The sequence below is a fragment of the Sphaerodactylus townsendi genome, linkage group LG07, assembly GCF_021028975.2.
Source record: "Sphaerodactylus townsendi isolate TG3544 linkage group LG07, MPM_Stown_v2.3, whole genome shotgun sequence".
In the NCBI taxonomy this organism is placed as follows: Eukaryota; Metazoa; Chordata; class Lepidosauria; order Squamata; family Sphaerodactylidae; genus Sphaerodactylus; species Sphaerodactylus townsendi.
This window is the reverse complement of record NC_059431.1, coordinates 64,345,297-64,357,805: the sequence shown is the minus strand read 5'-3', so window position 1 is coordinate 64,357,805 and position 12,509 is coordinate 64,345,297. Positions and strand designations below refer to the sequence as shown.

Below are 12,509 nucleotides of genomic sequence, written 5' to 3'. Positions count from 1 at the left end.
GTGTATGATATGTGTAGTAGTGCACTGCCGACCCAGCAGTGCCGTAGTAGAACGTTGGGACGCCAACGGACCTGCGGCCTTGCCGGTCGCATCGCACCCCCACTCCTCATCCCCCCATGAGTCACGGGTCGTGAACTGTCTGGCTCAATCACCGGGCGCAGGGACAATGGTCTTGCCCCCAGGTGAGGATTAGGCTCAGACGCGTACGCTCTTCTCCGCACGTAGCCAGATGAGATCATGCATCACATGATGATCTCCCGACCTCCCGCTCTCCCGGAACTCCCCCCAGTCCTCCCTCCTACACGCCCCCGATAGAGTAACAATAAAAGGAGCCAGGAACCGGCAGGCGAGAGGCCGCTAGGAACCACGGACCTCCGGTCTCCGCTGCTGGCGATCTCCACCAGATGTTATCTCCGCGTCTCGTCTCGTTCTTACGCTGACCCGGCGTGGGTCGACTACAAGCTGGTGCCGAAACCCGGGAATCCTCGAACCTCCACCCTGCTCACCGTCGCCTGGGGAAGGGCCGCGATACCGAAGTCCGCTGGATCGGCGCATCCAGGGACCACCGTTCCGGTATCGCCTGTCCTCTGGATCGGCGCATCCAGAGACATCAGATCCTAGGACACTCTCTCGTCCGACGGAACACCGGTGAGTATGGGAGCTTGCAAAAGCAGGGCTTATGACAAGCACGTTGGCGAACTGAAAGCGTTAGCGAAATGCGGCAGGGTCCCCGTAAAGAGAAGGGAGCTGCGCAAATTGGTTGAGGAGATTGAAGCTCAGTGTCCATGGTACCCAGAGGGGGGGACATTGAATCTTAAGGATTGGGAAAACATCGAGGCGCACTCTTACGCACGGGAGCCTGTGGCAGCCGATGTCGCTGCTACTGACGATGGAGACAATGTTTTGTCGCCATCAGCCTGCAGACCCACGGCTCCCTTGCTGTAGGCGCCCTCCTTTCGATCTTTCACCTTCAATTTCAACCCCGGAATTTTCTCTATCCACTAAATTGGCCGCCTGTCCTCCTTCTGCCCCCCCCTCGCTCCTTCACCCATTTCAAACTCTCCCGCGGCTCAGCTGCCCCCTCCCCTTGCTCCGCCTTCATTTTCCGAAGCCACTGCACCTCCGTCAGCGCCACGTAATGGCGCGGGTTTCGAAACTCTCGCAGAACGTATTAGCCACGATCTGCAGAAGAAAGAAACCCTGATGGAAGACGATGCCGATATTCTTGCATTGTGCCCCATCCACTTCACAGATACTGAGGGGAGGATGGCATAGTTGGCCGGGTTGTCGAGAATTACCGCCCCCTGAGCTATAATATCCTTACCGAGCTCCACTGCATAAAGCAATGCGGGGCGTAGGAGATCACTAGCCCCTACGTGAGAGGCATGCTGGAGGCCATCGCAAGGGAACCACCTAATGGTCCCAGATGACTGGAAGACCACCTTCGCATGCTCCTGAGCCCTGCACAATTTGTGGTCTGGGAAAGTGAGTTCCGCCAGCAGTGTTTCAACAGAGCAGCCACCTCTGGCGGCGCCTACACCGCCGCTCAGCTTTACGGTTTCGATGCTTTTGCCAATCCCAACGATCAGATTGTCCTGCCTGAGGCCACCCTTACGGTCGCCTCTGAGTGCGCCTATAAGGCATTCATCAACGTCCCCAATGCCGGCCAGCCAACCCAGAGTTTCTCCTCCATCGGCAAAAACCCCAAGAGCCCTATGCTGAATTTGTGAACAGGCTCCAGGAAGCTCTCAAGAGGCAGGTAGATGGCGGAGGAGGCCCAAGCGAGCTCCCTCATGTGCCTCGCAAAGGAGCAGAACGCTTCCATGGAGTGCCGCAGGGCAATCAGACCTAGGCAAAAATCCTGAACTGGCCGACATGCTTAAGGCTTGCCAGGACATTGGGTCCTCAGCCCACCAAGCTAGCCTCCTCGCGCAGCACTCTCCACCGGCGGGAGACAGTCTCAGGATGAATGCTTTAACTGCGGCAGACCCGGACACTTCCGAAGGGAGTGCAGGCAGCCCGGTGGGGGGGCCTACAACCCCGATGGAGGAGGGTCCTCCCCCAGGAGGAGAAGACCGCCTAAAACCCGGTGCCCACGTTGCCAGAAGGGCTTCCATTGGAGAAACTTGACTGCCCGTCGGGAAACTCCCGCTCGGGCGTCTCCCCAGCCCAGGACCAAGGAGGAGAGTACTAGAGCAGACCCAAGCGCCAAGGCCCCTGCCAAAACCACCCCCCTCTCGTGGCATCTCGCCGCATGCACCCAGCCCATCTCCTTTAAGTTCCCCACGAGGTTCTTGTCGCCCCCCCAACCCAGTATGGCAGGCCCATCCCTACCGGGACAATTGGGCTAGTGCTGCCAAAGGCCTCTGCCGCTGAACAGGGACTGTTCATCGTCCCCGGAGTGATCGACTCCACCACCAAGGACCCATCCACCTCCAGGTCTGGACAAACATCCCACAGGAGCTGCCCGCTGGAGCCAGCTGCGCTCAGCTGATTCTCTTGCCCCATAAGCTGCCGCTGCCGACCCAATAAAGGCTACGAGCCCCAGCAGCCAACATGGCGCAGCCTACACCACGTCGCGGTGGAGACACCTATCGGGAACTCCGTCCATATCTGGAGCTACGCCATAGAAGGATGTAAGTTCAAGGGCCTGGTGGACACCGGCTGATGTTACCGTCATCAGAGCAGCCGAGTGGCCCGACCAGTGGCCGACCGAGGCTTGCCCGCACATCTGGGGGGGTGGGGGGGAGACAAACCCAGCGAGACGGAGCATCCGCCCGCTCACGGTCAACAGCTCCAGGACTCGGCGGCAGCTCACAGTCGCCCCATCGCTTCCTAGACATCCATGTCAATCTCTGGGGAAGAGACCTCATGAGTCAGGTTAAAAGCGACTCTGGTCTGGGATGGGTAGAGCCGTCACGGATCATTGATTCCAATCGTGCCTTCCGAACTTGCCTCCTAATTTCCACAGGAAATCTGTTTCCCTCTCCCCTCCCCTTTTCCTTCTGTTTTTTCGACCAGTAAAGGCGGGAGGGCCAATTGGCTGACTGGCCCTCCCTGGATTAAAATCTGGGCCCGTCCTGATACCGCAGCACTGTCAGGACAGGCCCCAGTTTAAAAAGGGGCTGCCGCCATTATGCGCCTAATACCCAAACCCGTTTGGGTTATGGCTGCCCAGCGCCTGGCAGCTTTATCAATACCATGTTAAAGGCCAGGCGCTCAGCCGAGGCCGCCCCTTAAGGAGCGGTCTCGGCGGACGGCAGTTCCCCAAGATAATTCGATCACAAAATTTAGCACCATCCAGCTTCCTGCATTAGCCACCAAGGTCATGGTAAGTGCAACTCCCTTGCAAAGAAACCCCCCCTTCCTTTCTCCTTTGTGTGTGCGAGGAATTTGCCTCTAATTGCCTGATTGCTTCATTCCCCGGATGCACCCATCCCCCCAAAAGGTGCTTCCAAAGCCCCCTTTGTGTTGCTGATTAAGCATGCATACCCACAATCCCCCCAGGACTCGCCTGTTCCCTCCCCCCTCGAGGCTCGGACCCTCGCCTTGACGCACCCTGATGACGCTCTGAAGCCAATTCCCACCAGGGTCGCCTAAACACTAACTCGATCCCAATCTCCCGCCATCCGCTCTAGAACTGAGCCTGGCGGGACCCGCCCCGTAACCTGGGAAAGGGGTGTGTGTTTCAGTCCCTCTTCCTACAGGTTCCCGTGGACTCCGATTCGCCATGACAGGCCAACCCATGGAATGGCGCCAGGAGGAAACCAACCCCATCCCGGAGATGGAACGCATCTCTCTAGAGGATCCCGCCCAGCGATCCCAGCAGGAACGCCGTCGCCAACGCCCAAAGACCCGAATGACCTGGGGAGACGTCAAGGCGACCACCAGCCAGGCCCTAGCGCTGCTGCGCCAGCAAGACCACCCCGAGACACCCGAGAACCTCTGTGCCGCTCTCTTTGCGATCATCACCACCAACTCAGCGACCACCATCCTTTGCCTGCTCTGCTGCCTCCTGCCGATGGCGATCGGCCACCCCCTGGCAAGCTTTCACCAGACCAACATCTGGGAGCAGTTTGCTGCCGCTGCCAACGTCTCATCTTTCTGCCTGGGCCAGTACCTAGGAGTCGGGAGCCTGCTGAGCTCCTGCCTGCTCCCCTGTCTGCAAAGCACCCGGAGACTTCCTAGCGGAGTCTGGGCTGAGCCCCTTCATGAATGCCTCATCCATCAGATATTCTATGAGCGCCGACTGGGGACCCGTCGTCCAAACCCTCCCCGCTGGCGCTCTTTCCCTTGTCACCAAGACGGTCGCTAACCACGAGTCCAACACCTGCGCCCGCATCACCGGCGCAGCCGAACGGGGAACCGACCCGGGCCCATTCGCCGGCTCGGCGAAGTGGAACTGCACACGCAGGGAGGAGATTCCCCGTGTTCGGAAGCATCCTGCTCCCCAGGGGCTGGTTCTGGACCCGCGGGGAGAGGACGTTTAACTACATCCCCGCCCGACTCCCTGCCGGAACTCTTTGCTGCCTCAGTCGCCTCACCATTGTCCTACCCCAGGCTCCACCCGGGAGCCCGGACGCCGGGCCGCCGCTCCGCCCTGCCTTTCGACCCCTCCTGTCGGAGCGACGCGGTCGCCCTCTCCAGGCGGAGTTAGATCTCCCTCGCAACTTCCCTAGTGGGAGTCCCCGGACTCGCTTCCTACAATGCTAAGACTATTGGCCGGCTGGCCTGTGCCCATCTTGAAGTCCATCAACTCTACCTCCACCGCTCTGGATGCCCCTGGCCTCCGAGCAGCAGGAACTTTCGTCAAGCGACCCTAGACAATCGTGCCGCTATTGATTATTTGTTGTTGTTACATCACCAAGGTTGTGAGAATGTACATAATATGTGTTGTTTTAATCTTTCTGATAATTCCCAGTTGATCCACATGAAAGTGCGTGAGCTGCAGAAGTTGTATCTAATCTGAAGTATGATGTTTTGCCCCATTGGTGGTCAGCCCTCTGGAGCTGGCTGCCGGGAGGATGGTTGAGTGCTATTGTACAGCTCTGCATTGGTTTAATTGTGTGCCTTGTTATCGGATCTTGTTTCGTTCAATGCGTGTCTAATATTGCCTGTAACGATGTGTAAGAAACCCCTCGCATTTCCTTACCCGCAACCAAGTTCTAATGTTGCACAAGCAGCTTGGTCAACTTGACCAAGCGGCGGAGGAGACAAGCGTCCCTTTAAATCGCCCCTTAGCGTTTCGGCCCCGTTTTTTTTCTAAAATGTAAAAGGAGGAGACGTAGTAGTGCACTGCCGACCCAGCAGTGCCGTAGTAGAACGTTGGGACGCCAACGGACCTGCGGCCTTGCCGGTCGTGACGCACCCCCACTCCTCATCCCCATGAGTCACGGGTCGTGCACGGTCTGGCTCAATCACCGGGCGCAGGGACAATGGTCTTGCCCCAGGTGAGGATTAGGCTCAGACGCCCACGCTCTTCTCCGCACGTAGCCAGATGAGATCATGCATCACATGATGATCTCCCGACCTCCCGCTCTCCCGGAACTCCCCCCAGTCCTCCCTCCTACACGCCCCCGATAGAGTAACAATAAAAGGTGCCAGGAACCGGCAGACGAGAGACTCGCTAGGAACACGGACCTCCGGTCTCCCGCTGCTGGCGATCTCCACCAGATGTTATCTCCGCGTCTCGTCTCGTTCTTACGCTGACCGCGTGGGTCGACTACAGATATGACTGGTTGATATCCCTCACACAAACACTTATTCACAGCGGGGCACTCCCTTTCAGAATTTTTCATCTTGAACTTTATTTATTTACAGCTTTTTATTCAGTCACCACCATTTTGAAACAGTTGACAATAATATACATGGCTTTCCCCCCTCTTTTAAGTAAGTGTAAATCATATTATTCTGAGAGAGAATGACTAACCTGCAGAATCCAGTTAGTTGAATGGCAAGGAGAGATTTGAACCTGGGTCTCCTCAGTCCTAATTCAAAACTACACCATACTAATCCTGTTCATATGTTACAGCGAGCGCAAGTACATTCTACAAGTACATTCTGCACATCCACTTTACAAATGAAACTGGGGATCCGTATCTAGATAAATGTTTAAATCACATGTGATCAATGTAATTAAGAATTACCCAACCAACATGCCATGCCTTCTCACTAAACCATTTATTTCAGAACAGAAATATAAAAAGGATCTCATCATTTAGTTTAACATATTTTATCACTGGACATGATGTTCTGTACCAGAACACTGAAGCTAATTGCTATTGCAATGAAATTTTTTTTCTGTAATCATGTGGTTACCCAGCTTATATTGTGAAATCAGCTTTAAAAATATTTTTTAAAACAATATGTTGGAAATAAAAAAATATTTTTGCTCAGTATTCCACTAATGTGACAGGCACTGCTCCAGTACCAGTAATACTTCTTCATTTCCAATTATATGGTAGCCATATGAGGGAGAAACCAACTGTAGATTTTAAAATGTTGAAAAACTTCCATTAAAAATAATCGAGGGCCTATATATAATGTGTTTTGAAATAAACATTTCTAATAAGAATTTATATATTTATTTACAACATTTCCCAACATATGGGTGTATCTGTTTTATTTATACAATACACAGCATTTATTAAAGAACAGCAACATAATATTTAATGAGAATGGTAGTTGCTGTTGCATTTACCAATTCTTGCTGACTACCAGTTCTGAACTGGAAAGGAGTCCTGTTTGCTTCAGGGAGCAGGAAAAAAAGGCTAAAGTTTCATCCTTACTTTCAGGGACTGAAAAACTCCTTCTAAGTCATAAGCAGCAAGATTCTTTGAGTAGATACAAAACTACTGCCAAAAAAATTCCATTAACTCAGCCCATATGGCACTTATTCATCCATCATCATCACTAAAGCATTTTACTAGTTCCCAGTAGCAGCCAATACTGAACAACATGAGCAGAGAAATATGATGATCTTAGTGCACCAGGTAGATATACCAACATATAATATGGAAAGGGGAAGTTTCAGCATCCAGCAGCACCATCTGTCATAACCGAGAGCTTTTCTCTCAGAGCTGTTGGTGGATATCTGTTAAGTTATGGGAACTGATCCCCAAGACTAACAATAGTAAACCTCAGTGCACAATTTCAGCTACCGGTAGCTTTATATTGAACTGATCATCTAATTCCGTAACATCATCATCTACCATTAAATATTCTTAATGGTAAAATATTATATAGGAGTATCAATTTCCTTGCAGTATAAGTAATAATTATTGCCTAATTATTTTTGTTAGGTCTCAGATACTGTATTTTCAGAAAACTAATTCATAGCAGCAGGTTATTTTAAAAAATAGACACAGAGTTCCAGTTCTAGAGAGGACCGAGTCAAATATTCCACTTATCTATCTCTCCTACATAGAAACCATTTAACCTAACATTTTCAGAGGAAACACATGTTAGGCTGTGTCTGCCCCAGGTTCCGCTTATTCTGATTGGTAATATTTTAATCCCTACCTCTTTGTTTCTTGTTTCATCATGCATGTTTTGCATACTCTGCCTTGTTTATGGAATATGTGAGTTTCAACTACAATTCTTCAGATGTTCTGGAGATTTGCTTAATTTACAAGATATTTCACTCTTACCAAGGACGTAGGTAAGGGGGGGTTCTCGGGTTCCTGTTTGTGGGTTTTTGTATTTATAAAGTGTTTTTTCGGTTTTTGGCCTGCAGGGGGCGCAGTTTTTAGGCTAGCAGCACCAAAATTTCAGGCTATCTGACACCCCTGATGATACCAGCCAAGATTGGTGAAGTTTGGTTCAGGGGGTCCAAAGTTATGAACCCTCAAAAAGGTGCCCCATCCCCATTGTTTCCAATGGGAGCTAATAGTAGATGGGTCTACCCATTTGAGGGTCCATATCTTTTGACCCCTGAATCAAACTTCACTAAACCTAGGTGGTATCATCAGGATAGTCTGCTGCTGATAACACCCCGGTTTGGTGAAGGTTGGTCCAGGGGGTACAAAGTTATGGACTCCCAAACCGGGTGCCTCCATCCTCCATTGTTCCCAATGGAAGCTAATAGGAGATGGGGGCTACACCTTTGAGAGTCCATAATTTTGGACCCCCTGAACCAAACTTCACCAAACCTGGGTGGTATCATCAGGAGAGTCTCCCAAAGGTACCCTGGTGCTGCTAGCTTAACAATTGTACCCTTGACAGCAGGCACCCCCCAAATTTTCCCAGATTCTCTTTTTAAATCCACCCCCTTCGGCATGGATTTAAAGGGAGAATATGAGGTCCTCAGTTTAAACATTGAAAGTGATGTTGTTTCAGGGTGGGGGATAATCCACCCCAAAACAGCATCACTTTCAATATTGTTTTATCTGGGGACCTCAGATTCTCCCTTTAAGGTGGATTTAAAAGGAGAATCTGGGCTCCCTAATTTAAACACCATTGAAAGTGATGCTGTTTGGGGGTGGATTCCAGCATCACAGCAGTCGCCCATGGGGGGGGGGGTGCGCAAACCTCACATTTTGCACTGAGCTCCATTTTTCCTAGCTACCCCTCTGCCTGGAGGGAAGAGAGAAGGGACTACCAGCTGCCAGCAGGGAGCCCAGCTGGTGGGGGAGGCAAGTCGGGCGGGTCACGGGAGTCTGCCATTCCTTGCCTTGGAGAGCTGCTTTTATAAGCACTTAGGCTGGGGGTGGGGCTTGGGGAGGCATGGCCACGCCCACAGAGGCAGGTGGGTGTGGCCTCACCCACGAACCCCCCCATAAAAAATCTATACCTACGTCACTGACTCTTACTTCACTAGCCAACTCCAGAAGAAGGTACTGGGGGACTGCTACTCAATCCTGTGGCATTTATACCAGATGGACTTCATCTTGTCTCTGCTTAACACTGTTTAACATCTAATGAAAACACTGGGAGATTGCCTGGAGATTTGACTTTGATACTGCCAATATGTAGGTGATAGTCAGCTGTATTTCTCCTTAATAGCTGAGCTCCCTGGAATAGGTGGCTCCCTGGGAGTCCTAAGCCGGTAGCCATGGAAGATAGAGTGGATGAGAGCCAATAAGGCTGAGCTACTGGTCAATGATGATTGATCAATGATGAAGCCATTTGAGTCTGAAATGTAGGGGGATTGCAGTCTCCTAGAAGGATCAGGTTCATAGCTTGGGAGTGCTGCTGGATCCTGGCTTACAAGTAGATCTGAGATTTTCCCTGTAATACTTTTTACCACCATCAGCTGAAACACCAGTTCAGGCTTTATTGTAAAAAACATGATTTTGCCACAGTGACCCATCCACATCCAGATTAGACTGCTGAAATGTGCTCTAATGTAATGGGACTAGTTTTTAAAACAGTCTGGAAACTTCAATTGGTTTAAAATTTGGCAGCCAGGCTGCTGTCAGGGATAAGATATACGGACTGTGTCTCTATAAAGATTTGTACTGGCTGCCCATTTGTTTCCAGGCATATTTCAAAGTGCTGGAGTCTTGAGCCCAAGGTTCCTGAACCTGCCTTGTCCCTACTGACCCGTTCACCAGCTAAAACAACTCAGCAGTAAGAAATGACTACTGCAGAAGTGTTGATTTGGCCCCTGAAGGGATTAGGTCTTCATCCCTTCCTTGCGTGGATGGCAATGGTGCATGGCTTATCTTCTTCCTCATTAGTCAGATATAGAGTTTCCAACTTTGAGGCAGGGCCTGAAGTTCTCCTGGAGTTATGGCTGACAGAGATTAGTTCCTTTGAATGAAATGGCAGCTTTAGAGGTCAGCCTCTATGGCATTTCACCCATGCTGACTAGGGATGTTATGTCTGTCACTACAGCATGAGATTTCCTGCCCCTCTGCTAACTCTGTCTGCTGCTGCTCTGTAGAGTAGCAGATAAAAAATCAGTCAGGCCAATGACTCAATAACACTTTCAGCAAAGAACATGGACACATTATGCCATATTGGCATGAATTTCAAGGATTCCATCAAAGTTCTGTGGTAAAACCATAGGGCTTGGGCAGAATCTTAGACCAACCCAACAATATGGTGAAAACAGCATGTAATTTCCCCCCATTCCTGCCCCTCAATCTCCTACTGGTTGGCCACCAATGGCATCCTCCACTCCTCAAATTCCCCCATCCCCAAGCACTGCCTCAGATCATCAGAAATTTTTAAAGCTGGAGCTGGCAACTGTAGTCAGAGAACAGAGTGAGGATATGGCACTTGCTTGCTGCTTTTAGGTGGCTTAACTACTGTGATATGGTAGGTGAATGCTTGACCCTTTTTTTGGTTCCAGCTACTGCCCACTATTCTGATCTCTGATACTGGTTCCTACTAAAATGAATTATGTTTGAGGAAATGTGTAATACAGTATTGGCCTTTTTTCAGTCATGTTAGAAATATTAGAATTAGCTCTGGTTTATTTGGCAGCGAGTGAGCTAAAGGTCCTCAGGACAACATGAATGGGTTAAACAGCAACTATGGAGATTAGCTGCAGATTCTGTCAGTGATTTCTTATACTTGAAGCAAATACCAGAGGTTAATGTTTATTCAGCCAGGGAAATTTCTATGAAAGAGCTTAGCATTAGAGGCTAAAGCACAGAACCCAAACTATTTAAAAATAAGGTGGGATTTAAAGAACACAAGGAACCACAGTCCCCTGAGGATGAAAAAGAAGATGTAGACTAGCAGTTCTCACACTTTAGCAACCCCAGAATCCTATTTTGATTTTTTTTTTTAACTACAGAGTCCAAACTTCTTCCTTCCTCCACACTGGCATACACCACCCAACAGACAACCCCTTTTCAAAGACCATATGGGACGTCATGTGACATAGACTCTTCTGGTTCTTTCAAGTCCCCAAAACAGTACAGTGAGACCCTTATTAGGTACAATTTAAAAGCAAGTACAGGATCTAGAAAGAGTAGCTGATTCTATAGGGCCACAACTCAAAATACTCTGACCAAGATTTAATCAAGCTTACCTCTTGATTGGAAGGGACTGCACCACAGACAGCAAGAAACATCCTTAATGAGTAATAACATGTAGTTGAAATGTGATTACTTAATGAGTAATAACATCTAGTTGAAATGTGATGGAAGGGGCTTGAACAAACTGACAGAGCTGCCCATAGAAACAAGGGGAAAAGAGGCCATGCAATTGGATAATATTGTCTACAGATGTCTTTGCACTGGAAAATGGTATGACATTTTATACCGGAAGAAACCATAATGCTTGCATTATGACTGTGCGTCCTTGGTACTACTAGACTAGTTAAGAGTTTCTGCAGTGGTGGGATCCAAAAATTTTAGTAACAGGTTCCCATGGTGGTGGGATTCAAACTGTGGCATAGCGCCAATGGGGCTGGGCGGGCATGACGGGGGTGGGGGCGGGCATTCCAGGTGGAAGGCATTCCTGGGCAGGGCTGTGGCAAGTACGCAGCCGCTGCGCCGGTCCTTGGGTGGGAAACAAATGCACGCAGGTGCAGGCTGCCACGCACGCCGGTGCACCTCCTGCTAGACAGCTTCAAGTTCTGCGTGCTACTGCTGAGAGGAGGGGCGTAACTAAGGCAAAAATCACGTGGCAAAATCACCAATTAGTAACCCCCTCTCAGCACACACCTACTCTCGGGAACCTGTGAGAACCTGCTGGATCCCACCTCTGAGTTTCTGTGATTTAACTGTAGATTCTGAGCAACAAATCATAATGTTCTCTGGCTAATATTCTAAGATGATCTGGAAGCTAGGTGACTATGGGCAGCAGCCACTATATGAGCTCCCACCCTTCAGAAAGGGGGAAGCGGCTAATTCTGTCCAAAGGTTTGACAGCTCCTTCTCCCATTTCTAGAAAACTGAGAGGGCTATGCTTTTGAGTTGCCCAAATGGCACATGAAAGGATCACTTTCTATCTTTACAAAGGAATTCAACCACCCCTTCCAAGAGTCCCTTCAAGGATCTCAAGGAGTGACCTGGACAGCAGTTTGCTAAATGCTGTTGTAATCTATTTATAGTAATGGATGTAGCTATAGGAGGTATTATACCTCTGTTTTAGGCATATGAGGTAGTTTCAGATTTAAAATGCATGGATTAGTTTATTTAAAAAACTCAAATGTGTGATTATCAGATTTGAGAAAACCTTCACAATGTTGAAAGTAAAGTCTATGTAGGGCAAGGACATGACATTAGGTGCAAACTGCACCAAAATATTTACTAGTTTAGATAAAAATCAGTGCTTGTGTGTAATACTGTTATTCCATAATTACAGTTGACACTTGACTACCTGGTCACAGTAAATAATTATAATTTGTTACTGTAGGCTATTGCTTCTTTTCATCTATCAAAGCAGACCAAGTAGGAGCATGGTTAATTATTCCAATGTACATATAAGAATACCTACTTGAAATTTATGGGCAATCTATGGGAGAACATTTAGATAAAGATGTCTAACAAAAATGAATCTACCTTAAAAAAAATAACTATCCTTGACTAATAAAACCACATTGTTAGAAC

The 12,509-nt window shown here is 49.3% G+C and overlaps 1 protein-coding gene across 1 annotated transcript in view; it reads right to left on the bottom strand.

Moving 5' to 3' along the window:
• AUH (AU RNA binding methylglutaconyl-CoA hydratase) overlaps positions 1 to 12,509 on the bottom strand; it is a 99,678-nt gene that overhangs the window by 62,897 nt on the left and 24,272 nt on the right. The window lies entirely within an intron of this gene.